Below are 24915 nucleotides of genomic sequence, written 5' to 3' on the forward strand. Positions count from 1 at the left end.
TTTTCATGTACCCTTTCTGCCACTTCTTCAGGCTGCTGAGGATTGGAGAGAGGATGAAGGGACTTGGGAGAAATATAATCTCTTCCCCTCTTTGCAGTCATTAATAGCAGCTTATTTTTGAAATTTATTATAAAGATTGTAGAATTGTTTGGTTTGTCAGCGAGATTTTTTTCCCAGTCAAAATAGTCTGGCTACTGGTCTCCTGCTACTATTTAATAATCTCCTTCTTGGGTGCAATCTAAAGAGAATGTTGTGAAGAATATAAAAATGTCAGCTAAATTTAAGATCTACTGTTAAGTTTTATATTATGTGTAGCCTCAAAGGGCGGGGGGCATTTAGGAGAGAAGAATTTAAAGAGAAAGTAAGGACAATACAGACATCTACTAGACTTAGAGTATTTTTTCTCAATAACATCAGATAGTTTAGGCTGCGGTCTATGACCTACCTGGTTTCCATTTTCTTTCCACTGAAGAGGCATTGCTGAGGATGGACATTCTTATTCCTTCTCCCATGTGGGTGTTCTTTTGTAACTAGACCCTACATATACCCTGTTTAATTGCACTGTTCAATCATAGTTTAGAGTTAACTTGGTAGGCTCTTAATCAAGTTTTGGAGCTATTGTGCTATTTGCTTCTTTTAAATTCCTATAGGCAAGCACCAATGTAATAGAGCAGTTGTAACTGAAAAACTGAGCCTAGGAAATAAGCTTGAAGCATGTATTTTTTAAAAGGGGATTAGGAATTCACTTTAGAATAGTGAATAATAGTGAATTTAAAGTTAGTTTTCTAGGTTATCTGTTTAACTGATGCAACAGTAATAATTAATGGACAAAAAAAAAAAAAAAAAAAAGTCTATCCTTCATTTCACCCATTAAACAAAACGCCACCAACTGATTGGATGAGGATGAAAAAAAAAAAAAAAAAAAAACCAGTGAGAGTGAGAGTACCTCTATCCTCTACTCTTGTAACAATAGTGACATTACGAAATAACCATAACAATGGCATTCATATTAATCAGACATATTTATACAGAATTAGTGTTGGCTTTTGCTCTATATTACCTTTAGTTTTACATGAACTTTTATTATCTGTGCATATCAAAAGAGATGTGGTGAATGAACAAAGAGACCCTGTTATGAGACGAGTATTATTTGACATTTTGGGAAGCTCTTATTATAGGGTTTCCTCTTCCGTGAGAACAACGGGAAGGTTGTCATAGTTGCTTTATTAGAGGCACTCTGGGATTTTAAAACAGAAATGGAACCCATTTTTTTCCTTGAAGAAAATTTATCAGTTAGAAGAATTGGAATGATACAAGACTTCTCATGGAAGTTTGCTACTCTGACCTTATTTGAGCATGTGAAACTCTGAACTCTCGTGGTGGTCTCTCTTGGTATCATGGTTTTTCCTCTGTGATAAGAGCTTGGTAACTAGCAGTTCAGTTAAATTTTTTCCAAAGATGAGATGTATTTTTAGACTTACTGGAAATATCCAATTATATCAATATGCAGAAATTTTAAAATTCTTTGATTCTCCTGCAAAGCAGATGCATTTTGTTTATTTGTTCATTTATTGTGCTAGAAGAGGGTAGTTCAAAGTAAGATCTTTAGGGACTTTTTTCCTTGACTTCCAGGTCTGACTGAGAATTATAGTTTTAAAAAAAGTGTCAACCTGGATAACGTTGAGTTCCCTATTAAAACTACAGAGCATACATTTTCAGTCTGACCAGTTACCACAGGTTTATTTTGTCTGCAGCTTGGGTTAGGATTTTACATTAAAAAAATAAAGGTAAGACTATTAAAGGGAAAATAGAGGTGTCACTGTAGGTGAAACACATCTGCTGCACTTTAGCTGAGCTGCCCAGTGATTCCTCAAGTGCTGATAGTAGTGGTCAGAGCTACCACCTGCCATGAGTTTATAGTTAACCTCCCCAAGGTGACCGTCATTAGGGAACATTATTTAATAGCAAAACACCAACAGTTTGACCAGTTGATAATTTAGCTGTTTTTTAACTGTAGAGCTGCAGTAAAGTATTTATAATTATTAGTATTTATTTTTACTCCCATTCTGTTTTCCTAAATTTTTTGCTAACAGATACTGAGTTTGTTGGTTACGTAAATACAAATAGCCACCCCTCCCTGCAAAGATGTCTGCCAGGATTAACACTTAAGTACATAAACGCAAGCTACATATACATCATGCATATACACGGGATAAAATAAAAATAAAAAATAAATCGTATTGAAGCTCCCAATAAACTATGGATTCAGAAGAGTAATAGGAAAAAACAGATCTCCTTTATAATATGAAATATGTAAATTGATTGAAATACTTAAATTCAATCATTTGAAAACTGTTTTAATTTTGAAAGAAATCTAGTATTTTCTATTATGATTGTGTTTTAACCAGATATTAAACAGGTAACAGATTTTATTTGTAGCTGTTCTGCTTCTAAATTAGAAGGACACTTAAAATTGACAAAATTAGAGGGAAGACTCCTGTTTTCCAGTCCAAGTTTCCTTGGCCTGCATTCCTCTGTTTTTCACTTGGAAGACATCAACACAACTAGGCATCTAAAAGAGGGCATTCCAGGCCGGCCGGTAGTGGCACATGCCTTTAACCCCAGCACTTGGGAGGCAGAGGCAGATTTCTGTGTGTTTGAGGCCAGCCTGGTCTACAGAGTGAGTCCAGGACAGCCAAGGCCACACAGAGAAACCTTGTCTCGAAAGAAACCAAAAAAAAAGAAAGAAAAGAAAAAGAAAAAAAGAAAAAGAGAGAGCATTCCATATACCTTCTTACAAGGCCTGAAAGACGGTCAGAAGTTCAAAGCAGTTTACATTTCTTTAAATGTTACTAATTCTCCTGGGAGCAGAGAATGTTGCAAATTATAATTTTGTGTCCTTCTTAGGGCTTTAGATATTACATGTGTGTGTGTGTGCTTTTTTTTTTTTATGTAGACAAACTGAGGTGAGTGGGGAGAGTATACATTCAAAAATAGTTCAGTGAGCCTGCTTACATCAGAATCTGATAGTTTTAATTTTCAGGGAAATAAACAAATGTATCTGCAACATGCAAATTTCTAGCTTTTATATGTATGAGTATTTATGTGTATGTATATATGTGTATCATGTAGATGTATATATAGTGAGCTTTGGGTTCTTTAAAAACCGAATTATGTTACATGGATATGTTTTTGTTTTAATCTCAGTGGTGGGATAAGAGGCTGCTTCACAGTGGGTAATTATGATTTGCCTCATGCATTAGCACATGCATGATCTCTGCTGGCTGCAGATAGTTTACTTCCAGGGACTCTGGAAAAGGAATAAATGCCAGAGCCCAGAGAGAAAGATGGCCCTCTGAAGAAGGAGACAGAACAGGCAGAGGCAGCTGCTCCTCCCCAACCCCCGCTGTTCCTGGTTGCTGTTGTTGTGGTTTGACAAGTGTTCTTGGGCATAGAAGAAAAAGTTGGAGGTACCATGACAATAAGGAACTCCATGTTCCTAATTAGCAGGAAGTAGTCTAAGGAGATTACCCCTCTTTCCTCTCTAACCTTCTTTGTCTTCTACCTGGTATTGGGGGATTGGAAGGGATTAGGGTGGAATAGGGTTGGAATGAAGGTAGATATAGGAACTCAAAGTAGCATAAACACCTATGCCAACATGTGTGGGTGTGTGCATACATACACACACACATGTATAAGATGTATATGTATGCATATCTCCTATGATCTAATTTAAGGGTACTCATATTGTATGTTTGTACCACGTGTTTAGTTACATCCATTCTGTCATTTACTTAAAAACATTTATTAGTGTTTATTATTTGCTGCACACACACACACACACACACACACACAACTTCCTAATTTGTGTCCTTCAAAATATATTAGAGCCATAGGATGCAAATGTTTTAAGTCTGTCTCTGTCTCTGTTTCTGTGTCTCAGTGTGTGTGTGTGTGTGTGTGTGTGTGCGTGCACGTGCGCACACTCCTTCAAGTAAATATGTATAATGATGAAAGTTCTAACGATTTTTCTAGGAAATGAAGTTATACAATTTAAATGTCTTTAAAACATTTTTAGAAATGCACTCTTGAATTGCTGTGTATTGAAAAGCAGATTTAGTGTGAAATATAGTCAACTAGAGATGAGTCCATTTTTAGTACATTTGTGGGTAGTGACATGCGTGGACTCCATTAATAGCAATGGATGTTGTGTTCTTTTCATCTCACTTTGCTAGTGAATTTGGTATCAGATTCATTTGTATGTGAAGCTTTACTTGTCACAGTATTTAGGGTACTATGCATATTTCCTAAAGGGCTTATGAAACTGACCTCCATCTCAGCTTGAAGGACAAGCTCTAACTATAGGACACATAGATACATCCTCCTCTCCTTAGGTATAAAATGAAATAGTTACCTTTTGTGTGTAGGTTCACATTTTCTACAGAGGGTGACACCATCTCCTCTATATATATGGGATTCAGGAAGCACTGCTGAATCTATAGCGGCAAGAGCAGTGAATGGGTGACCAGCTCAAAAGGCAACTAGACCACAGTCCAGAACTGATAGCTTCGTATAAAGAAATGCAACAACAGCAGAGAAGTACATTTAAGACACAATAAAGTGCTCGGGCAGCTACAAATAATTACAATTGAATCACAAATTTCATAGGACTGTATTTACCATAAGTATGATGCACACCGATAAAATTTGTATTCTAGTATCTTTTGAAGGTTCCAGTTCTATCTTATTCTGTCTTAACCTTTTCCATTCTAGCATATCTTTTATTTTCCTTTTTATGTAGCAGCTAGGAATAGAGTGGTGTAGGCAGAACCCTAATGACTGAACTACTTTCTTTCCCTTTACAGTGTCTGCCAATCTCAATTTTAAAGTGTTGATCGTATGACCTGGAGTTAAAAAAAAAAAAACAACAGTTTTTAGTTCTTTTAAATGTCCTGGTGAGAACAGAGTAACAGGGATAATTTCTAGTTTGCTTAGGTTCCATATTCACATAAGCAATAAAGGATTCCCCCACCTCCTCCCACCAAGGAATTGTAGACTTACATGTTAACGGTCCAGGCATAAACTGCAACTCCCCTTTGCCCTTTATTGCTATGACAACAAAGGAGAGAAACAGAAACTCACATCCAGTTTCCTTGTAGTATTATCTACCTTTGTAGTGCATATTAGAAACCATGAATGAATAAGGGTCACAAAGGAAACACTGTTGATCTACATGTGAAAATGAGTCACTCCTAAACTATAGGGTGGTGATTTAACATAGTGGGCCTTTTCCTTCATGCAGAGACAAATAATCTTCATGTTTGGGAGTAGGGGCCTCTTTATCATGGTGGTAAAAAAGTTATCAGGATTCTTGGCTTAGAGATGGGTGTGGTGGCACACCCCTTTAATCCCAGCATTCAGGAGGCAGGGACTGGCAGATTGCTGTGAGTTCGAGGACAGCTTGGCCTACCAAGTAAGACCAGAACAGCCAACACTATACAGAGAAACCCTGTCTCAAACAAAACAAAAAAAAAAAAAAAAAAAAAAAAAAAAAAAATTCTTGGCTTGTAAGAGTAATCTGAATACTAGATTAGTTGTAATAGTTTTATGAGGTGTAGTTGCCAATGGCAAGCCCACTCTTGTATTATAATTTTCTAATGTTGTTCATCTATTTGTGCCTGAAATGTCTATGCCAATTAAGTCTAGTTCGTGTTACTCATCTGAGGGAGAGAGGGAGAGAGAGGTTAATTTTGAACAAAACTTCCCTGGTAACTTCAGGATGTCTTCCTGGTATGGGCCCATTCTTGTTAGACATCTAATATGTTCTATTACTATCTAAGTCATCAAAAGACCTGCAGAACAGTTCCATAAAGAGATGGACTGAGAGCTGGGCTTTTTCTGCTTTCGTTGTATTTGCTCATGCGTTATTGTTTGAAGTATTTGTCCAGTTGTTTGTGTGAAAGAGCAGCATTTAACTTCATCCCTTCCCTTCTTAATGTTGTTCCAATCACAGTTATAGAATGCCCTGAGTGTTGAGTTGAAAACTCATATTTGGGCAATGAGATCACTACAGTAATATTCTAGGCCTGAGTTTCATTAGGACCATAGTACATTTTTGCAGTCTACCCTGTACTTAGGTGGTACTTCATAATCCTTGGTCTTCATTCCTACTACTAGATATATTTACTACTAAATCTTTAGCTGAGTATATATCCTGTCTATAATGTAAAATTCAGTATTTGACTCTAGATTTTAAAATGGACTTAACCAATCATTACACCAAGCACATTGTCAAAAGTGCCTTTACCTGGTACAATTTTGAAAACCCCTCTCCCAGTTACTTTCTAATCAGATTAGTCTACCTAAATGAATGGGACACTACCCTTATAAACTAAATAAAATAAAATACTTCTACCACTTCCAATTTTTTGTTAAGACTTATTAATAAGAACAAAAGATCTGTCTGGGCAAAGTCAGTCATGTGATTGAGAAATGAATGCCCTCCCGTTTTCCCTCTTGGTGCCACCATTTTTATTTAAAGAAAATTCAACAGTACCCTGCCCTCTTACAGCAGAAATGTGTTTTTGGAAGAAAACAAATGATTCCACGGTTTTGTAAAATAGCTAACATCATGAAGACGAGCTCTTGTTCTACTTGTTGAGCAAGGCAGGAGGAGACAGAACTTTTGTTTAGCTTTTATCAGAGTCAAAGGGGTTGTCATTAACTCAGTGAAGCCAAGAGCAAGAGAGCTGACAGTGGTTCAGACAACAGAAAAATTCAGTCCACAGGTTAGGAATGAAGCAATAGAATATAGAAAAATATTGAAAGAAGCAAGTTATCCTTTTTTTTTTGTTATATTTCTCCATAACCACCTTGAACCTGCCTAACTATATCTGACATCTAGGTATAAGGACTAAGTAGACTGTGGGAGGCACAGCCATCTTTTTCCCAACTACTGATATTTAGAAACTTCCCTGAGAAGTTTCTGGAATAGGAGAATTCATTCATAGTCATGGGAGAGTGAATCGTGCTGGTGACTTGGACTGCCGTAGGGATTGTAAGTAGATCTATAACTCCCAGTTAAATATGGAAGTAATTTACCTCAAGGACCATTTGTTCTGTAGAATGAAACATAACTGACTTTGATTTGCATGTCAAATAATTTCATGTGAAAGACCTATTACTTTTTTGTAGGTAAGAGAGATTGGGCTCTAGCAGTGATAGCTGTAAGCAAAGGAGGCTTTGATTACCAAAAATCTGAGTATCAGCTTGGGCAGGGTTACAGGATATCTAGCTTTACCAGATACTGTTATAGCAAGTCTTCTGAAATTTTCTGTAGAGAGTAGCTAACTTCTAAAAATGTTGCACTCAACCCTCATTTCAGAAGCTTTTTAAAAAATATAGTGTATTAATTTATTCATATTACATCCCAATTGTTATTCCATCCCTTGTATAGTCCCATTCATCCCTCCTTCCAGCTTTTACCCTATTCCCCTCCCCTGTGACAGTGACTGAGGGAGAGCTCCTCCACCTGTATATGATCCTAGGATATCAAGTTTCTTCTTGGTAGGCTGCTATCCTTCCTCTGACTGCCACCAGGCCTCCTCATCCAGGGGACATGGTCAGATATGGGGCACCAGAGTTCGTGTGAAAGTCAGACCCTACTCTCCACTCAACTGTGAGGAATGCCCTGTCCATTGGATAGATCTGGGTAGGGGTTTGAAGTTTACTGCATGTATTTTCCTTGGCTGGTACCATAGTTTGAGCAGGACCCCTGGGCCCAGATCTGCCCGTCATAATGTTCTACTTGTAGGTTTCTAAGACCCTCTGGGTCCTTCTATTTCCCCATTCTCCCTTGATTCTCTCACCTAGAGTCTCAATAGGAAGTCTTCCCCTCTGCCCCACTTTCCTGGTAAGCAGAGACTTTCTTGGGACACGCCCCTTGGGCTAGTGTCCAGATATAAGTGAGTATATACCATTTGACTCTTTCTGCTTCTGGGTTAACTTACTCATTATGATCATTTCTAGTTCAATCCATTTGTCCACAAATTTCAGGAATTCCTTGTTTTTAATAGCTGAGTAGTATTCCATAGTGTAAATGTTCCACAGTTTCTTTATCCATTCTTCTACTGAGGGACACTTAGGCTGTTTCCAGATTCTGGCTATTATGAATAAGGCTGCTATGAACATGGTTGAGCAAATGTTCTTGTGTGCTGGAGTATCTTCTGGGTATATTCCAAGGAGTGGAATAGCTGGGTCTTGAGGAAGCCCTATTCCAAATTTTCTGATATAGCACCAGATAGATTTCCAAAGTGGCTGTACTAGTTTGCATTCCCACCAGCAATGAAGGAGTGTTCCTTTCTCTCCGCATCCTTGTCAGCATGTGGTGTCTCTTGAATTTTTTATCTTAGCCATTCTGATAGGTGTAAGATGGAATCTCATAGTTGTTTTCATTTGCATTTCCCTGATGACTAAGGAGGTTGAGCATTTCTTTAAGTGATTCAGAAGCTTTTATTTGTGTGATCAACACAGAGGCTCACAAGTGGCCAACATTCAGATAATAGAGAGTAGAAAATGCTCAGCCCTAAGGGGAATTTATATATACTTACATCCTCTCCTAAAGGGAACTTACATACCCCCCGCACCACACACACATATACACAACTCAGGAATAATTACAGAAGAGGGACAGAAAGTGTGTAGGAGCCAGGGCAGTGGACAACTACAAGGACACCTTGTCTTCTGAATGTAGCAGGGAAGCTGCATGTATGAAGTCATAAAAGTTGTGATACTATGCACAAAACCCATGAAGGCCCAAGGCAGTCTAAATCCTAGCATGGAGAGGGAAGCTAGGCATACAGTCCCACCATAGTGTGGTCTATTGGCAATGCTAGCTTCAGGAAAATGCATAAACATTTTCTTTGAATTTAGCCCCTGTTAAATTGACCATGTTCCGGTGGAAATCTATACATTTTGGAATATGGGGGAGCACAAATTTATTTGAAGCATTTAAAAAGAAATAAAAGGATGAAAAGTTGTATGCATAGGGAAATAGGGATAGATGGTTTGTACTGGTGATACTGGTCAGTATGATCAAAACACCTAGTAAAAACATTCTCAATGAACTAATGAAAGCAAATTTTTTTTTGCTAGTAAGCATAGCTTCCATGACACAAATATCTTACTTTGAGAAAAGCCTGTGATAATTGACCTACTTTTAATGTATTATTTGACACACATTTGTACTGCCTACTAGTCTAATTTAATACTTATGTATTAGTTTAAATTAATACTTACTTTTCACTAAAATTATTAATTATATTTAGTAATGTGATTCATTTAGGTATTTTTGTACATTCATGCAACATACATAAATAAAATCAGCCATTCTTTTTACCATGCTGTCACTACCTTACCCTTCTCATACCATTCCCAATATTGATTTTGACTTTTTTAAGAAAAAACATTTTCATGTGAAAGACTACATCTGCTACTTGTCTTTCTGTTCAGCTTATTTCACTTAACATAATATACTGTCATTCCATCTGCTTTGGCTTCAAATCAAATGGCAAGTGACTACTACTTTTTAAACTTGCTTTGTTCTCTATGTCCTTAAATGATACCTCCCTGAAGCAGATTTCTCTAATACCTTGATCTAGTTAGGCCCTCTTGGTAACCCATATCAGAGTATCATGCTTCCTCCTGAGTAATGACAACACTGACCTACAAGACTCTATTCCTAGATGAAGAGCTACTGGTAATTAATAGTTGCTGTGCAAATCGGTCTTCTTCATGGATGAGCCTCCCAGTAGGTTATGCAGTCCCAAGCGATCAGCCCCAATTAGATAAGAACAAAACTAAATGGAAATTTTAGGCTTGCGTGATAGAGTGTGTTAATGATAATAATTCAAGAATAAGAGACCATGAGTTTGAAAAGGAGGGGAGCATATGAATATAGTGGATAGATGGAGGGATAAGAGGGAAGAAAGGAGGACTTACATAAATATAGTACTCACGTATGAAAATTTCAAAAACTAAATATACATAAGGTAGGTCTTTGATTCTTGTGCCTTCTTTGGACTCGTTTCCTCCCGCTGTATTTTCTTGCCCAACTTTGATGTAATAGTTTTTGCTTTATTACATTATATTTTATTTTTAAAAAAATGAATGAGTGAGTGAATGAATGAATGAATGAATGAATGTTTGCATGCATAAATGAATGACTACCTAGCCACTAGGATAAAAGTTAGCAAGTGAACTGTCACTTGTACTTCCTTGGAGAGGGAATATCAGCTTTATCCTGTTGAATGATGCTGGGTATATCAACCACTCCAGGAAAGGGTTCATGTTTAGGAGTACTTGACCAATATATAATGGACTCCACAGGGGTGTGTGTGTGTGTGTGTGTGTGTGTGTGTGTGTGTGTGTGTGTGTGTGTGTGTTAATTTGGTTATGCTTTGGGTTTTTTTGGGCGGTTGGTTGGTTTCTTTTTGTTTTTGTTTGTTTTTTGAATATGGTTTTATTTTTGTTTTCTTGACTTGGGGTGTTTTTGTTGTATTGAATTTTTTTCTTTTTTTAAGAAATAGCAAAGTTGGGTACATCGGGAAGGGGAGAGGATCTGGAGCCTCTTGGGGGAGGGAGGAATATAATAAAAACATATTTGAATTTGAAAATTGTTCTAAATAATGAAAAAATATAATAAAAATTGAAAATTAAATAAATTAGGCTTTTCATCTTTGAGTTGAAAAATAAAGAAAAAGAATGAATTAATATTAAAATAATTTATAGCTGCTTACCTGGCACCTTACTGATTTCATAAGAAAATGCTAGTTATTCTATATAAAATACTTTTACTTACTAAAATACAACTTTCTGCTTTAAATTATTTTTCTAGATAAAAGTCATCTACATTTTTATATAGGATTCTAAAGGATTGGTAATTGGGTTTTAAGAGACAAATACATCAAGAAAATAATTCAACTTCATTGCAGTGAGAACTATTCGTGTTACACAAATATTTAAACAAAGTACGAAACCTGTTTCCTAAAACTGTGATGAACTCTTTGCGCTTGCACCTGAGAACAGTGTAGCCTGGTTACTAGAAAGCTTCATTTTCTGTTTATGTGTGGTGCTTTCCCAAGGCTCTCTGCCTCTGCTGGTGTAGGTCCTACTAAAAGCAGTTCACCTTTATTCTCACCAAAACTGTGTTTATCCCCATTAACATTTCACTAACCAGACTCATATTTATCTAAAATTTGGGTGAATACAGTCTATTAAAATAAGTGTTGTGGTATTCTGCAAATACCCTCTTTATAACAAATTATTTACTCTATCTGAGTCCTTACAGATTTCCTACCTAGTGTTTCTATTAATGTGAAACACTGATGTCACAAATTTTAATGATGAATTTTCTGATTTCTTTCTGTTTGTACTCTAAGTGTTTCGAAACTGTGTTGTTAAGGACATTTTCATATAGAATTATTATTTCCTATTCACCGGTTGACACTTTGTACATTAAGTATTGTCTCTCTGTATATCTGGTGATATTTTGAAATCTGTTTTGTGAAAATTTAACACAGCATACCATCTTTGATTAGCAATTTCTGGGAGCATTTAGGATTCCATATCTGTTCCTTCTGTCCTTGCAAATTCAACTCCCACAGACCAGACAAGGACAAAAGCATTGCAGCTTAACAGGGCATATAAAGCCAGTTTCTAGTCATAATATCTTCAATGATACGATAAAACTACTGTTTACAAACCTTTAGTTAGCATTACATATTATAAGTAATGTAGGTAGCATGTAATATATATGCAATATATGAGTAGAGTACATGAGAACTCTGTGTCGTTTTTTATGAGTCTCGAGATTCTATCAATTATTGCTGCCCAGAGAGGTCTTAGGCATAGTCCTCTGCAGATAATAACTGACAATTAACATTTCCACTCCTTTTATTTCAAATGGTCGATAACATTATATTTGAAGGAGTTTTCTGGTAAGGTATGTGTAGTTGATTCGTGTCTTAACCCTTCTTATAGTCCCTATGTTCCTAATTATGTGTACCAGTTTATGATTTAGTTGTTTGTGTATTTTGCGTTCTTTAATATTTTTGATTATTAAATTCATATGCAAAGTGATGGATGTTACTGTGTTTTATTATGCACATGTCATTATAGTACATTCTCACTCACCTTCTTGTTCTTCCTTCTCATTGCCATAAGAAGGCAATGAGAAGGAAGGTTTTATTTGCAGGGTAGGAATGGGCTCCTCCTTCTCATCTTTCTTAGTCATTCTTTTTGCCATGAACTTTCCTCCCATTTGATATCATGTGATATGATTTCTATTACTCTTCCTCTCTTTGCCTACTGCCCTCATCCCTTAAGGGCTCTTCCTCTCCTTTTATATTACTCTTTCTATTTTTATGATCCCCATACACAGACACATGTTCACACATAACACACTTAAATCCAGATTGTAATTATGAGAGAAAGCATGTAGTGTCTGAGTCTGGCTTATTTTGCTTAATGTATCCTCTTCAATTCTACCAGTTTTCCTGTAGTGGAAAAAGACCAGCATGGAAGAGAAGACAAAAGAACAATTGAGTAGAAAAAAGAAAAGGAAGAATGGTCAAGAAATGAGTTCTTAGTAGTAAGAAAGTTTAAAAACAAAAATTGATTAATATAAGAATGACAATAAAAACACTAGCAGGAGTTAAAAAGGACATGATAAAATCAATATACTAAAAGTACAGTCCAGAAGCACACAAAAGTGAAACATGGAGCAGAACAAAAAGTTAGAAGCTATACATATTTATACATGCTCCAATTGTAGAAATAGGAGGCAGAGCCAGGTGGATCTCTGCCAAGTTCAGAGCCAGACTGGGCTACAAGGTGCATTCAGGGCTAGCAAGGGCTGCATAATGAGAGCTGCTTTCAAAAGAATAAAAGTACCAAAACCAAAAATGTTCAATAATGAAAGTGTATAAGAAAATTAGAATTATGCATAAATGGGAATAAAACATGATTAAAATAGGATAAAATAAAGTTATTCCAATCCTAACCTCAGGAGGCTCTCACGCTTCTGGGACTCCCCAGGACATACCTGGCTAGGGTGTATGTGAGAAGCCTTTGTGTCTATAGCACAATCCACAGCACTCGGATCTATTCAGGCTGATATTCACATTTTAAAGATCCAAGTGTCAGCCAGTTGATGAAGGGAGGCCTTTTAGAGTTCGCAGGTCTTTAGTCATGAGGGACTGATAGAAAGCTCCAGAAGTTGACCTACCTACTGATGTGGAACTCAGGCCTATAAAACTTGTGTGTGCTTCTAACTTGAAGGGCTTAGGTCTGGCCCACCAAGGGCAGAGGTATGCACTCAGCTGCTTAAGCTAGGTTGCCTGCAGCTTGCATCTTTTCAGCTTGTCCTTGTCCATCCTCTCACTGACCACAGCTACCTCCCAGGGACAGCTCTCACTCATGTTGAGGCTGTCACAGGCTGAGTATAGCCATCTAGCTTGTAATTGTTCTCTTATCTCAAGATGGCAGAGTAGCTTTGTTTTAAATAATAATAGCCTTCTCGGTCATATAGAATGACAAAACACAATTCTTCCCTGCTTTCAACTTCTGTACCAGAGAATTCATTGTTTCATTAAAACCCACTAATGGACTGAGGCTGGGGAGGGCTGGGAGGCTGAACTAAGACTGTGGCTTTCTTGTTGCCTGTGCTTTTTGGTTTGTTTACCTGTTGGACAGGACAGGGCTTCTTTGCTCTCCTGATCAGGAGCCAGGAGGCTAACGGCATGTTTGGTTTGGCTTGTCTTGGTGCTCTGGCAGCTGTATTTTTGGCACCGCTCAGCTGCTCTATGACTGCATTGCAATTTCTGAATGTCCTCCTTTTTGTTTGCAATAGAGTCCATTCTTACACTAACTTTTCTTGACTGAGTCGCACAGCAGCAGCTTCTCATCTGCCATCTTAAAGAGAAGCCTCTCTGTTCATTTTGACCCTGTTTGTTCTATTTGAACTTATTTCCAGTACTCTATTTAAATTTAGCTATTATGCCATTGACTGATCTGTTAGTATGATTTTCCTTAGGGATTTCTCCAAAATTTGTAACTATTAAGCTGTTGACTGATCTGTTAGTATGGTTTTCCTCAGGGATTTCTCTAAAATTTGTTACATAAATATCTGAAGTCTTGTAGCCCTTTCCAAATGCATGTTGCACCATTGTTAATAGACCATGCATACTGCCTGCACTTGTGTCCTTCTGCTTCCTGCTCTGTGGCATACTTTCTATATATGTGTGTGTATGTTTGTCTACATGTATTGACAATAACATAAGATAATGTGATAATTGTGCCTTTAAGTTGTCAAACATTTCAAAGACCTCGAGACAAGAAGAATTACTTCTTATGCTCACCTAGGTAGATTATTTTCTGGTTCTCTTTGTCTTTTTGTTGTTAGTGAAACAGTAATTCCATGAAACTAAGGTTTCTTCTTGTGTCATTTTCTTCTGGGTGGAGAATACTCCTATAAACCAGTCTTCAGAGCAGGCATTGTGGTAACCAACTTTCTTAATTCATCTGACAATGCCTTTATTTCACTTCATTCTATGAAAATAGTTTGAATAGATACAGAATTTTGTACATTTACTGTTCTTTATTCTCAGCATTAAAAATAATGTATCCTTTTGAGAGGACCAGACATTGCTAAAAGGCCAACTGCTAGAGTCATTTAGCTTTCACATGAGTACTGGCCTGCCTCCACAAGCACCGGCCAATCCTGGTTAAAGTCACATAGCCACCAAAAGGATTCCCTAAGAAGCCTTTAGAGAGCCTTTAAAAGAGCCTGTAAACTCCTCTTTGGGGTTGCCGCCATTTTGGTATCAATGGTTGACCCATGGATGCGTGCTGTTTCCGCAGAATAAATGTTCTTTGTTTTTGAGGGCATCTGTGTATATACATTTATATAGTGTTTAATTGTTATCTATCTACAGTAAATCTGATTAGATGAATGTTGTCTGTTTCTAGCTATTTACTATCAGTTTAACCTAGGAAGCATATTTCTGTGGTAAACTAGACTAGTATCTGACCTGACCATGAGTTAGATTAACTAACCAATAACTTGCATTATTTGTAATAGCAGCTTTAAAAAGGACTGGAAGTAAGCCTTCCAGTTTTAAGTCAGTTTCAAAGGTCTATTACCATATACAAGAGTTGAAACATCTATACATATGTGTATCAAATATAACTTAAAATTTGTATCAGTATATAAGGTTTTATACCAATCTATCAAAAATAATTGAGACTAACAATAGTTTTATAGTTAAAGAGCAGATTCAATAGTCTCCCCTTTCCCCCTATTATTTCTGGACAATATATCTATATTGTCCTTTTGGTCTTCTCATCCACTTTTCCCTTACCTAAGAAAGATAGAGAAAAGAGAAGGAAAGACAGAAATCCCTAAGTCCTAAGTTTCTATATTTTCCTCATGATCAAGACTATTAAAAACTTATAACCAACTTCCTTGCCCTAAATGACAAGAAACATCCATAGCTCATAAAACCATTCACCCCAACCTAATGGAATGGGAAATCATTCTTTGGATAGCTTCCTGCTTATTTGGGGCCTAGGATAACTTTTGGGGGCCCCAAAGGAAATTGGGAAAAAATAGTAAAGCATGTTAGCAGTACCATTTGTTGTCCAGTCTCTAAATGCTGTGAAAATGTAGATTTAAGTGAAGTCCTGTTTGAAACAGTCTGTGAATCTGGACCATTTGAGCTAGCTCCTTTGAAGTTGTCCTGGAAGCAAGCTTTGATTAAAAGCCACTGAAGCAAACTGAGGCTAGCTCATACAGGATGTTGGAATAAATGTGTCTCAGCATCTTTCTCAGCATCCTTGAAGATGAGTCTCTCAGGTCCATCTCCATTCTATTGGTGTTTGGGTTTGTTTGTTTTGTATAAACTCTCAAGTAATATACAGTTATGTAATTGCATATTTTGGTGGTGTGCTAGTCATATGGATCAATTAAAGATGATTTTCTGTTCTTTGTTTGAGTAGAAGAAAGACATCTGTCTTCCTTTAAGCCAGCCTGGATTGTATATAATACTGTGTTATTAATTTTTGTCTTTGCCAATTAAAAGAATTAAAAGCATGATAAGTATTGAGAATTTTGTACCCATTAACATTTATTGGCTACATACAGACATTTACATCTCAACCAGTCTTAGAGTTGTTTCCATAGAGGGACTAGCATATACATATACAGGTAATGTTACATGTTTTGTTCTTGATTTGTTTCTTTTTGTGTTTGACCAAGATCTTCAGGGCCTCTCCTTATGTCATATCTAATGTTTATCAGTTTGGATGGAATCCATAGTTTTCCTTCTCCTGTATGAACATAACATAAAATCTCCTCCCCAATACAACATACCCCCTTTTCTCAATTTTGGAAGTAGGACCTTTGAATGCTTATATAGTTTAGCAGCCCTCTTTAAAATCCAGTATATTTTTTTAGCAGTTGTGCTACTTGTCTCACTGATTTTTTAATTGAAAGTAAACAAAGCATCATTTATCCCTTGGGTAGTCTTTTTCTCCCTTCTGTTCTATTAGCATTTGCTTTAAATTTCTCCTAGATCTCTCCATATTTTCTTGTCCTGCAGGACTGCAAGATATATCTGTAACATTTTCTATGTTATCCTGTCCAAGAAACTGTTCTATTCCAATGGATATACATGCTGAAGCACCATCAGCCCCGATTTGCAAAGGCATATCCAAGACAGTCACTATCTCTAACAAATGTGTAATCTCAAAAAACATCCTTCTTAGAATTCAATGCAAAAGCCCATTGAAATTCTGTATGTATCAATAAGTAAAACCTAAACTTTTAATCCTATATATTATATTTTGTGGATTCTAAATCCTCAAGTCTCTGGATTTTTCTCTACTGGAACAAATATTTTTCTGATTTCTATTTTATGGTTTCTAATCCAGCAGTCCATTTTTTTAGTCTCTTCCTTCTCAAAGTCTGTTTTAGTTTAATCTTTCTTTAAAAGGATATATAGAACTATGCTTATTACGGAAATAATAATAATAATAATTATATATATAATAATAATTATATATAAATATAATTATTATTATTATTATTAGTCATAGTACTAGTATGTTGACAGTCAAAACAAACCTATATGTGGTCCAAATGCCCTCTGCTATAGGATTTTCTATTTTGGTAACATGAAAAATATTTATTGATTTAGTTTTAATTTCTGTAAGTCCATCTATGGAGACTTACTATTTAAAGTAAAATTTTGACTGTCTATGTTCAGATTGCTTATTTATTTTATAACATAAAAGAATGATTTTTAAACACTTTTAATGATTAGATGTTTGAGTTCTTTTTTTCTTCCTTTTGTCATTTTGCATATGTATTTGGCCCCAGTTTCCATACTGTAATTTACTTAGCCATGCCCCCTTCCTTCTCTGCTGCACAGGTCAAACTTTAAGGGCTAAGCATCCTACCATGACCAACTGGACAGGAAGGAATGACCCCACCATGTTGCGAGCCTTCCACACTTCTCAGTGTTGGCTGGCCCAGACACATCTCAGGTCCAGCGTACAATAGCGCAGAGTATACATTGCCACTCGAAAAGGGAGAATAAAGGCACAGTGAAGAAATACTGGACCAAAGCAAAACTGAACCCAGAAACCAACCTCCACTTCTGATGTCAAAAGGCTAAATGGCTTTTCTTTTCTTACTTTGCTGTCTGCAAAACAGTTGTTTCACAGGCTGGTTCTACTCCCTATGTCCAGCTCTCCTTGGCAGATTTTTCAAAGCTCTCAGATTTGTAATTTCTTGGGGTCACAACTTGACTGTGGCTTTACTTTCACAGATTAACACTGTGGTATCACAGGGTCCCTTCCTATTTCAGGACCTTCATGCGGTGACTATGCTGTCACATGTTGTCTGGTGACTGTGGCTATCTTTATCTTTGGAGGAAGATTCCACAGCTTCTTTATTCATCTGTCCTTCATGACTCTAAAGCCAGCAGCATATGGAAGATACTGCCACCTTTGGCTGTCTACTTGGGATGAGGTCCGGGCCCTTTTAATCACATCTGTGGTAGCTTTAGTATGTTTTATCTTTCTAGGAGCAGAAGATACCCAAGAACATTTCTTATCTGAAGTCAAAAGCTTCTCTGTGTGGGTTCTTGCCATGGGGGTGCCCTTCCCTTTATTCCACTGCATATCAGGTCCCTCTTTAGCATATCTATCTCTTTCACCACAAACTTGCATTTTTATGTCCTATTTGCTCTCGTTTATTGTAGACCTGCCTATGAATGATTACTAATACTCACATAATAGTCAATATTAGGGTATCTTGAAATCTCTGTTGACATTTTTCCCATTACTCTTAAATTTATCTTCAGGGGCATTCTTAAGAAGAGGTCACATTCATAGCCAAAATATTACAATAATGTTCACCAGGCTGATTGGAAGTATTGTTCCCCTTTGAAATCTCTTGAGTCTGGACCTTCATAGCTCTCAGCTTTTCTAAACTCCTACTAAAATGTGCCATTAAGCTCTTTTTAGAGTCTTCTAGTCCAAAGTCTCAGTGCCTTGACATTCCTCCAAAAAACCATATGGTCAGGTATCTCACAGCAACAGACCATTTCCTGGTAGCAATTTACTTACATTATTGTTGTTATGATAAAATACCATGAACAAGGTAACCTATCGAAGCAGTATTTACTTAGCCTTATAGTTACAGAGGGCTAGAATCAATGATGGCCGAGCAAGACATGGCAGCGGGAATGACACAAGTGTTTTGAAACCTTAAAGACCACCTCCATGACACTACTCACTTAGGAAGGTCATAATCCCTGCCTATAACCATATTTTTAATATTTTCTTAGTTGTTTTTCTTACACCCTTTCCCACCCTTTTATCCCCATAACACTAGATAGGAAAGAGAGGGAGGAAAATAAAGGGGAAAGGATAGAGAGGAAAGAGCACGGACTGTTATCACTACTCCTTGCTAATTAGGGGCGCTGAACTTCTTGGAGCAATTTTGATCTTCCCTGTCAGGATATCTAATATCTTCTTTTCTGAGGTGGAGGGAGTGGTACAACTACTTAACAAACTACAACCAGCAGCATTCAACCAGCAATACCCCATCGTGGCTCTAGCATTAGTATACTATCTGAAATGTTTCCAGAATGTCAAATGTCACACACTAGCAGAAACTATCTGCAGCTGGCAAAACATGCCTCTGTTAGAGCATGAGGCAAATCATGAAACAGCCCCAAATCCCTGCAGTTAGGATTAAAGCAAAACCTTAGTCTTATAATCTTTCTGTTTTATAAAGAAACCAAAATTCTAAAGTTCTCACTATACTTCTAAAATAGTTTCAACAGCTCAAAACAAGTATTCAAACATAAGAACTTATAGGGCCATTCTTATTAAATTCACCATACTGTTTCTATGAGTTTGACTTTTCTGCATTCCATGTTTAAAAAAAATAGGTGAGATCATGTAGGATTGGCACTAATCTAATGTTGTTTGCAATTAGGGTTTCTTAAGTACCATATATTGTTCTCTTTTGTGTATTTACTTTATATCTGACATCTGTTACTAAACACTGAGGCTAACCATATATTGAAGCAGCAATGAACTTTTGGTACAAATATCTGTCCCCTATCCCATTTCTTATACCTTAGCTGTTCTGATGACTCCAATGCATATGATTTTTGTCTTTTCTTCCTCATGAAAGTGATGCTCTGATTTGTAATTTTATGCTCCGTCTGTCTTGTTACCAGTGCTGGTTAGGAATCTGCATGTCCAGTGTGCTATAGAATTATATAATATAAAGTTACTAAAGTATTTTTGTCTTCGTTATAAAATGTTGATTTTAACCTTGAAATCATGCTGCTTGTTCTCTGGTACCTTTAAACGGTTCTTAAAGAGAACTTCATTTTATTAAGCTTTTACAGCGTTTTTTCAAACATGACGTGGTTATGAGCTACGCTATCAAAACAAAACTGGAGGTAAATTGGATTTGCGGAGTATTTAAGGAAAGGTGGTATAAATATTGTATATATCTTCACAGCACAAATAATTCCATACAAGTTTTATGCTCATATCTAAATGCAATTCCTACCTGTATTTGGATATAAATATTACTAAGATGCAAAAGAGTTTGCTCTGATGTGTTATTTGTCATAAATAGATGGATCCATCTGCATTGTTACATTCATCTTGCAAGCAAAATCTAAGCTTTTATGAGATTGAAAAACTACCAAGAATTAAGCTGTTTTCTGAAAAAATTGGTTATCCTTTCCCTAACAAAGAAATTGTTATAATTTAGATAATTAGGTAACATGCATTTTTTATCTAGGAATTCATCTCAAGGAAATAATTTAAATACAAAAAGTAAAATACAAATTTTAAGCACAATGAAGCTCATCACAGTCTTTAAAAAATAAGCAGAAAAAAAACACTCAGACATGGAATTGGTCAAGTACCTGTGGTAGATTTCTTCACTCGAATATCCTGGAAAATTTTAAAATGTAAAATGCTTATTTGTTTTAAAAAGTAAGATGCGAAATAATGTAGCCATTGAAATTAAGACTAAATTATTGAAAAATTCTTTTTTAACACTGGAAGAAAATACTATAAATGAAGGAGTTGTGGTTTCAGAGTTATAGATTCTTTTCAGTTTCTTTAGTAAAACATTTCACCTTATTCAGTAGTGAGTGGGTAGGGTTTTAAAATAAAGAAAAGAATGCAAAATATTTCAAATTATTTAGTGAGAAAATAAGTCAGATAAATCAAGGAAGACAGGAAAAAGATCTGAAGAACATGCTTTAAGAATTTATTCCCAGCACTTAGGAGGCAGAGGCAGGCAGATCGCTGTGAGTTCTAGGCCAGCCTGGTCTACTAAGTGAGTCCAGGACAGCCAAGGCTACATAGAGAAACCCTGGCTCAGAAAAACAAAACAAAACAAACAAACAAAAAACCCAAACAAACAAAAATGTGAGAATTCTAACAATGGTTCCTTTAGCCATTATCCACTCCCATTAGCCTTTAGCGAAAGCATTCTCCTTTACTCTACAATGAACTGCCTAATGTCTACACTGGAAACAACAAAATAAAGAAAATTCTGAAAAAAAAAAAGGACTTTTAGATGACATACTATTTATTATCACCAATGACAGGAAAGGAAGGGAAAATATTTTAGTTGTGGTATAGGGGTTTTAGATGAAAACTGGTGTTTCAGAAGTGAGTACTCAAAATTGGTGTTCTAGCATCACTGAAGGAAAGAATACCGTCTGGATACTTAGTGTTAACATTTAGTATTGCATTCACTTCTCAACATACAATTCAATTCCTTTTTCTAGACCGTGTTTCTCTATGTTGCCTTGGCTGTTGTGTGCTCTCTCTGTAGACAAGGCTGACCTTGAACTCATACAGGTCTGCCTCCCGCTGCCTTTGTTTGGACCATGGAAGGAAAGCACTGTTGTCAAACCCTCTCAAGTTTCACAGACTGCTTCCATGCTCCCTAATTAAACAAACATGTTTTCCCGATATTTTTAAATGGCATCTATGATATAATGCAAACCATATTGTTATTCATATATAGCATGTGTGTATTTCTTTGTTTCAAAATTCATCACTAAGTGATTTGTGGAAGAAATATAAGAGAACAGATAGTATTTATGATTTTCCAGTGTCCTCAAGCAATAGCAAGAGTAGAATCTATGTCATCCGCCTGTGCTCCCTTAGAAGGCAGAGAATTTGTACTTAGCTGAGATTACCATATATGTATATTTGGTATGGACCCATGTATATGTACAAGCATTAGTGTGCGTGTGTGCATGAGTTTACAGTTTGTTAGGTAAGCGATATGGCTTTGCATTCTTCTCGTATGCTGTATTATTTTCTGTTAATAATCTTCCTCTTTTCTTCCATTTTATTTTCCCTCCTTCATTTCCAAGGTGTCCCTGATCATCCAATTCTTATTAGGTAGTTAAATTATGCACATGCCAATCTCTGTGTCCCCAAACACACATAGCTAATCAAGAATAAAACCATTTATTGTAAATTTTCTTCTAGAAAGAGTCCTCCTTTCTCTGATTTTGAGGATGGATAGATGCTCATTATGATCTGGTAGACAATTATAACATGCACATTTAGAGTGTAGGTAGAGAGAAGAGTGATCTGTGTTAGCTGTTGAGACTTTTTATTTTACTCATTTAAAGACAAAGATTTAAATGTGCTTGTTTAAATTCAACAAGCCCTTAGAGCCATGAGGCCTTGGGGGTAAGAGGTGCTTAAAACCAAATAGCCTAGGAGCTGAAGAAGTAATTATACTCCAGACTAAAGGTGGAACTGAACAAAGAGTGAGCTGAACTGGGAAAAGGGAGGGTAAGCCGAATTATGTCCCAGGTTTCCATGGCCAATAAAACATGCAAGAAAATACGCATCTTCATACATTTTTACCAAATTTTACAAAGTACAGTGTTTTTCAGATGATTAGCTAACCTGATTTCCTCTTTTAAATACTTTTTAGTTTTAACTTAAATGCCTTAAAAATCTTACATTCAAGGATGTTTTTAGTACAGAATACTCAGACTTTATAGTACAATGTATATTCTGAATTCAATGTAGCAGAATTTAAATATAAATAATTGGGGTGGAATTTCAATGTCTTTGTTCTCTTGAAAACTAATCTTTTGAAGCACACCTCTTTTACAAAATGTAGCGTTATGGGTAGGAAGGATGGTGTGGGAAGATTAAGGTGGTTTAAAACGGCAGCATCAGTGTTACTTTAAATCTTAACTTGCTTCACACATGTGGTTTCTGAGACGATAGGAAGGAAGCAAACAAGGGAATGCATACTGCTTGAAACTGTTTCAGGGATTATTGCCTCCTACTAGCAATGCCTAGGCCTAGTGCAGGACTCAGAAATGACCAGAAGCCTGAGGGAGTCCTTTTCTTGTCTTCTGAAGATACTGTACTTTTTAAATTTCATTTTTTTAAATGGAAGTAAAAGCTATTATCATCAAAGCCAATTTTGATAGGTTCGACAATTTTCTATAAAAATTACATTTCCCAGTTTTTAAATAAACTCACTGTAAGTATATAAAGTTACTTGTGTCTATGAGATTTTAAAATTTATTTTAAGTTAACTTACAAATTAATGTGTTTTGTTATATCGTTTTCATGCATATATGTCATACCACTTTATTTGTCCCTTCCTGTTTTATTCCCCTGTCACCATTACTTCCTTTCACTAGTAACCTTTCTTATTCTAAATACCTCTTCCCTTCTTTCTTTTATCATATACTGCATTTTAAACTTTGAAATTTCCTCATCTTGATGGTAAATGTTCTTTTGGATCGTTAAAGTCTGATTGTTGTAGTGCTGTGATGAGGCAGAGATCCTCGAATTTCCAAACAGCTTTCTGCTTTGTATGCATTGTATGCAAATTGAGGACAGTCTCATCTTTATTTTCTTTTTTATTAATTAATTTATTCAGATTATAACTCAATTGTTCTCCCATCACTTGTATCCTCTCGTTCCTCCCTCTCTTCCACCCCCATCCTTTTATCCTCCCCTAGGTCCATGATTGAGGGGGGATCTCCTCCCCCACTTTATGGTCATAGGCTATCAAGTCTCTTGGTAGCCTGCCTATTCTTTGAGTGCCACTAGGGCTTCCCACCAAGGGGAGATCATTAAATATGGGGCATCAGAGTTCATGTCAGAGTTAGTCCCTGCTCTCCCCGTAACTGCCGAGAACGTCCTGTTCTTTGCTTAGATCAGAGTAGATGTTTACTACTTGTATTGTCCTTGGTTGGTGCAGTAGTTTGAGCAGACATCCCTGGGCCCTGATCCACCCGTTATGCTGTTCTTCTTGTAGGTTTCTAAGATCCTCTGGATCCTTCTATCCTTCTATTTCCCCCATCTCCTATATTTCTCTTACCTAGAATAGGATGGAGGACAGTCTTATCTTGCTATGGCCTGCCTGATACCTCACTGAAGACTGAAGGAAAAAAGAGACAGAGAGAGAAAAGTCACTCTGGATACAGAGTTCTTGTCCAGCCCCTCCTACAGCCACTCTTGATGTGTGGAAGGGGAATGCAGACTGCTTCACTTCTTATTTATTCAGTAAACACTTTTTTAGCACCAACTTTGCTTCAGGCATAGAGGTAAATTTTGGTTCAAAATTTGGTAAAAACAGTACCTGATTTGGTGGAGGTTACTAGTTTAGAGGAATTTACTGTTTTCTGGGGGTACCTAAATAAAAGAGAACTCAAGTTTACATTCAGTAGGAGACAACAGATTGTCAGAAAATTGAAGGAACAGTGTTAATATGTGCATAATTCTTTATTTAAAGAAGGAAAGAAGCAAGCCTCAGTATGAAGAATGGGAGAATGGAAAGCACTGGAGTCTTTCATGCAGTTGAGATCTGCAGGATGCATGGATGGAAAATCTGTCAGAAGTGTCTGGCAATGTCAACGGGAAGAGAGTACATTTGGTATCAGGCATACTATACATAGAGGCATAGAAGAGGTGGTTCATTAGGTCAGTAGATACATCACATTCACATGTTAAGTATTTTAAAGCTACTTGGAGGGAAGCAGAGCAGTGTATGAAAGCAATCTGTCATAAGTGAGGGGCATAGTTGACTTAATGACAGTCATTCCCTCCTTGAGGTAGACAGCAGATTTATTTGCTGATATAATTTATGCCGCACACTGAAGATGGTGTGGTAGGATAGAAAATTTAAGGAAGAGAGATGATTTAAAGTAGATGACAAATGCAAAAGTAATGAGGCAATTAACTAGGGGCTCCTGGACAATGTAAGTAACATTTGGGGTCCAGATTAGTATGGAGGTTGTGAGCATGTGATGGTTA

The 24915-nt window shown here is 36.6% G+C and overlaps 1 protein-coding gene across 15 annotated transcripts in view; it reads left to right on the plus strand.

Moving 5' to 3' along the window:
• Zbtb20 (zinc finger and BTB domain containing 20) overlaps nucleotides 1-24915 on the plus strand; it is a 732891-nt gene that overhangs the window by 135876 nt on the left and 572100 nt on the right. For 3 of the 15 annotated variants that reach the window (XM_051149938.1, XM_051149935.1, XM_051149936.1), the window contains one exon: nucleotides 24395-24535. The exons of the other annotated variants lie outside the window; for them this stretch is intronic. The gene's annotated coding sequence lies outside the window, so the exon portion shown is untranslated. The remainder of the gene's footprint in view (nucleotides 1-24394; nucleotides 24536-24915) is intronic. 15 annotated transcript variants of the gene reach the window in all.

The sequence above is a fragment of the Acomys russatus genome, chromosome 8 (genome assembly GCF_903995435.1).
Source record: "Acomys russatus chromosome 8, mAcoRus1.1, whole genome shotgun sequence".
Lineage (NCBI taxonomy): Eukaryota > Metazoa > Chordata > Mammalia > Rodentia > Muridae > Acomys > Acomys russatus.